Genomic DNA, 5,760 nt, shown 5'->3' on the forward strand with positions numbered 1-5,760 from the left:
GTAGTAATCGCCCGCCAAATAGCTGGTCCTTTTGAGGGTTCTGATGAAGCAAAAATAAAAATATATAAGATTCAGAAGCTTTCTTTAAACCATTGTTGATTTTTTCCCTTTAAAGACTATGTACTGTGCTTAAAAATGACTCATATCTCTACACTTTCAGTGATTACTCAACTCTAAAGCCAGATGTCATATAGTCTTTTAAAAGCTTCTGTTGACAGAAGGTGGAATCAAATAATGCCTTATGGCATTGCAGAAAAAAAATCAATTCAAACTGTTATATCTTAAGGGCCTGGAAACCATGCCTTATGAGGAAAGACTTAGGGAGCTGGGTATGTTTAGTCTGGAAAAGAGACGGTTAAGAGGTGATATGATGGCCCTCTCTAAGTATTTGAAGGGATGTCACATTGAGAATGGAGCAAGTTATTTTTCTGCTGCTCCAGAGACTAGAACACGGAACAATGGATGCAAGCTACAAGAAAAGAGATTCCAGTTCATTAGGAGGAACTTCCTGACAGTAACAGCTGTTCGACAGTAGAATGCACCCCTCAGAGTGTGGTGGAATCTCCTTCCTTGAGGTCTTTGAGCAGAAGCTGGATGGCCATCTGTTGGGGATGCTTTGTGAGTTCCTGCATGGCAGGGGGTTGCACTGGATGACCCTTGTGGTCTCTTCCAACTCTATGATTCTATGATTTTCAGTGTTGCACTGAAGCTATATGTCCAGGTAGTCCTCTGTTATTCTAAGATATGAATTGTACGTGTCCTCTTCCTTTAATATAGTGACAAATCAATGCCTTCATTACCAGTCTATGGTGAAGTGAAATTCTCTCTCTTACAATGACAAAGATTATGAGAAAAACATCCATTTGCAAATGCTGTTTAAACACTTCTTTAAATAATTAAAAAATTATGTTTTCAACATTTTTATTTTTATGACTTCAGGATATATACAGTATTTAACATTCCCTGACCCCAAGGAATCAATAATGTTGATTTTCTGCCAATGGGGATTGTATACTATTCCCCACAAGCAACATTATGGAAATATTTTTCTATCATCATGCTTTTTTCCCAATTTGGGACTCAAGACAGCTTACAACAGATTTTTAAATAGTTTAAAACTCAAATATAAAAGGTATGTGATTGAACTATCATAAAAATTTAAACCAGTTAAAAAACATAAAAGCACAACAAAAACAACCAATAGAAAATCCAGCATATTTATTATTTACTTGTTTTATTTAGTGTATTTATACCCCGCTCTTCAGCCACAAAGACTCTGAGAGCAGCTGTTGTACAGGGCCCACTCTACCTAAGCAGTCCTCAAAGTCCTGTCGAAATAGAAAGGTCTTCACCTGTTTGTGGAAAGAGACTAATGAGGGTGCCAATCTAACCTCTCGGGGAAGAGTTTTAGAGCCTGAGGGCAGCCAATGAGAAAGACCTCCCTCGTGTTCCTATTAGATGTACCTGTGAAGATGGTGGGACAAAGAGAAAGGTCGTCCCAGAGAAGCTCAAGACAGAGGTTCTCAGTGTGAAGCTAGTACTGGCTGAAACCCAACATGATGTCTTCAGGTACACAGAGTCTGCTTATCTAAAGTTGTGTTATTACTAGGAGCAGTAATTTGGAATGCTCATGATGTTACTAATCACAAATCAATGCTACACCTAAGCTGTTCAGTGTCATTTTAACTTTTGAAAAGTGTAATGAAAGATAAGACAACTCTGTATGTGAAGATCAGTAATTTTTTCCAGTCTGAAGTGATATATTATCTTCTTGTTTCATCATTCCAAAATCTATTTTTTTTCTTTCAAGCATAGCAGTAACAAAAAGTGTACTTATTAGGTTTGCTCTCATGGCTTCACTGGCTTCCAAACATGTCCAGGAAGCAAGTAGGTTTTTCTTCAGACCCATTTGCTGCCTCCAGGAATAATATAGCAACACTACTAAGCTTGAATTTATTATTTTTTTAAAACTGAAATTTTATAAGTATTTACACTGGAATACTTACTGAACAAATCTTATTTCATGTTCTTTTCAGGAAAAAAACATGGACTCAATCAATAACTTTTTGGCCTAACACATACCTGCATAATATTTTGACATCCTGGAGGAAATGAGAGAAGCTAGCCTATATGTTACTTACTGTCTTCAGCTGTGAACCCAACTACTTCTTCACTCCACTCACTCCAGTAATCTGACCAATCCTTAACAGCACAACACAGTTGAAATGCATATTTTGTAAATGGCTGGAGTTCCTGGATAGTGAAGGAAGTTCTTTCTGAAGCTGTGTCTTCAGGAGGAACCTGTAAAAATGAAACTGGGGTTCAAAAAGTGCTACAAGTGAATTAACAAGGGAAAGAAGCAGCCAAGTATATCTTCAAATTCAAATCGGGATGCTACCATCATATTCACCTCTGGAACATTTATTTTTCTGATGTATTCCTTATTTTTTACATACTGCAGCCATACACTCCACGGGTACAATAACCTTTCTAATACAGTCCTCCCTCCATTTTCGCAGACTTCAAGTCCATGGTCTTGGTCCTCCGCGAACTGGTAGATCCAAAACACACTGCAGAGATAATCCAGTTTGAGACCACTTTAACTGCCCTGTCTCAATGCTAGGGAATTTTAGAAACTGTAATTCTGTGAGACACGTGCCTGGGAACTGCGGTGATTCAAGCCAATGGGGCTTGAATATATGCAAATTTCCATTTTCGCACGGTGTGGGTCTGGAATGGATCTGCTTTACTCTGAGAAATGTATGTCTAGGATCCAAATCTTACAAATACATGTTTCTTGCACATCCTCTTGAAAACCAACATAGGAAATACAGTGCTTAGCATGTATGTGCCTCTCATTAGGACTAAACATGAAGTGCAGACATATGGTATGAAACATAAACCTTACATGTTTTTTTTATTTTAAAAAACCACTAGTTGGCCCTCCACATTTGCAGCTTTGGCTTTTGCGGTTTTGATTATTTGCGGTTTATGATTAATATGTTCTCTCTATGAATCTCTAGGTCCTCCAGTGCAATTCTGCTGGAAGTTGAGCATAGAGTTGTGCTGGATAACTTAGAAGTTCCTAGAGAAAACATTCCTCTAGGCCTTTGTAGGTCCTCCAGCATGATTCTAAGATCAACTTTTGGCAGATGGAGGACCTGGAGATTACTACAGAGGTGTTCTCTTAGGTAAAAGAATAGTGCTTTTTTATTTGCGGTTTTCCCACATTTATGGGGGTCCTTCATCCCTAACCCCAGCAAATGTGGAGGGACCATTGTATTATCTAGTAACTATGATCTGTTTTTAAATTTTCCTTATTCAGGAAAAGGTCAGAGGCTCTATTCCTCTTCTAATTTCAGCAGCATAAGATTACTACCCGAATGCATACACACCTTAGTCACAACACATTTATTTCCATAATTAGACACTTATATGCATGACTAATGCTGGATTGATATAAAGTGGCTTAAGTCAGAAAGCAACTCACATTCAAAAGTGTGAGGAGTAGAAAGGTTTTAAAAGATACTATAAAAGAATAAGTTACATGGTGATAAAAATGCTATCAGAAGAAACCAGACATTTTGCAGAACAACTGCAGGACCCTAATAACAGATAATCAAACTGGATGTTCCAGCTCACCCACTTGAAATTATCCAGAGACATTACAAGCTCCCTAAACAGTTTATTCTTCTCCTGAGCTATTTTTTAATAATCACATTGATATATTTTAGCTTTTGTATCTCATTTCCTAAGAATGATTTTCTAACTCTTAATTGATATTTTTCTCAAAGATTTGCATCTTTTTGTTATGTAAACTAATACCATTTGAGTATATGATGCAATTTTCTGTTAAAATATATGGGTTTTTTGTCTTAAAACTTAATAAAATTATTTAAAAATACAGACAGCGACAGAATTACAAACACAGACTATTGACAAATAACAAATGTAGGATTACCTCAGTCCAACTTGGGCTGTCAGTGGTCCTATATCTTATTTTATATTTCAGGTGCAGTGGTGGTTCATTAAACTGGTCTTCCCATGATAGTTTCAGGACTGTAGAAAATTCTCCCGAGTTGAGAGATAGATTATGTGGGGGCAGAGGTTTTACTAGGAAAAAAGAAGAAAATATACATAATGAACCAAAAGCTGCCAAATAATCCTCATACTCAAATACACATGAAAACTTTGCACCCCTCAGAAGAGGAATAATTGGCAACAGATCCACAGGTACACCCATTCCGGAAGCAGCTTTGACCTCAACCATGAATAATCATCACTGAGTGAAACAGCATGTGGCAGTTTCTGACTATACTAAGTGTACAGCTAGTAGTGGCAGAACAGATATTATCTGCAGCAGCTATGGAAAACTTTCGGGGTTGCGTGCACAGTGCCAAACTTTTCATTTTAGAAGCACAATTTTTGAAATACTAAAATTGGCATGTTTATCATCGTAATTTTTTTAAAAACACAAAAAAATACAATTTTTTAATGTTTGTAATAATAATAATAATAATAATAACAACAACAACAACATAGTATTTATTTATATCCTGCCTCTCCCTGTATTAGATCATAGAGTTGGAAGAGACTGCAAGGGCCATCCAGTCCAACCCCCTGTCATGGTTCTCTGGACTGTATTAGTCTCCGAAGAGAGTTTTATTTAACCAGAAAGTAACCAAGAACTGGTGTTTTCTAAAAAAAACCCAACCCTAGCAGGTCCAGAGGGTCTCAAAAATACCATTTGCAAGCTGCTCACAGCCAACAGGCTGTATTTTATCCCACCCCGATCCCAATAGGGATTATTTTCTCTAAACCCATTTTAAGAAAAGTAGCAGGTCAAACATCTATTCTGCATGTACAAAGTCATCATACCTAAGTGTTGTGTCATTTCAAACTTCTGACTGGCTAAAATCTGGTAAATTGTACTTTAATGTTTTAATCAGTTGTTCCTTGTTGTGGAAGTCAACTTATTGATCTTATTTATAACTGTCTCAATCCACAGGGGGAGATGTGTAAGAAATAACAACAAGAACATTCAAATTAGGAGACTTAGCTGCATAAAAGCTAGCTGCAGTATTTTTTAAATACATTATAAATTTCCCAAAGAATAGAGTACCAATTCTCCTTCCAATCTTTAATACTGTTAACTGATCTCTTTTCTTTATTTATTTTATCATCTTAGCCAGCAATTTAGAACTTTCATTACCAAATTCATAATAGGACTTCCACATATAAACAGTCTTTCTAACCATATCCACCTCTAGAACTTCCAATTCCACATTCCCCTGGGACAATTCAATCCTGTTTCTTTACGTTTCTTCAATAATTCTTCTACTTGCCTCTCTAGTTTCATTTTAAGCCTATCTTCTTTTCCCCAAGAAGGATCCTATAGCTTTTAAAGATTCCCACAGGAGTGTGGATGAATTATTAAGTGTCCTATTTTTTTAACAGAATTGCTTTATATTTTTCTTTGTTCTGTCTCCAAACTTGTGTTAAATAATAAGCTTGAATTTAGCCTCCAAATCAGTATTCAGGAATGCTGTGTAGTGGGGGAAGGTTGGGTAGGTGATAATTTATTATTATATTACATAAATTCCTCAAAAGAGAGACATCTGTAAGTATTAATTTTCTATCCCCAGTTGGGGAATAATTTTAAATTCATTCATTCATTCAAAGCTAACTTCTAATTTTGCTGCTGTGTGAAAGAAACACTAGCTCTCAAGAACACATCTACTGAAGAGATAGTGATATAGG

Source organism: Sceloporus undulatus, chromosome 2 (assembly GCF_019175285.1).
Source record: "Sceloporus undulatus isolate JIND9_A2432 ecotype Alabama chromosome 2, SceUnd_v1.1, whole genome shotgun sequence".
NCBI lineage: Eukaryota > Metazoa > Chordata > Lepidosauria > Squamata > Phrynosomatidae > Sceloporus > Sceloporus undulatus.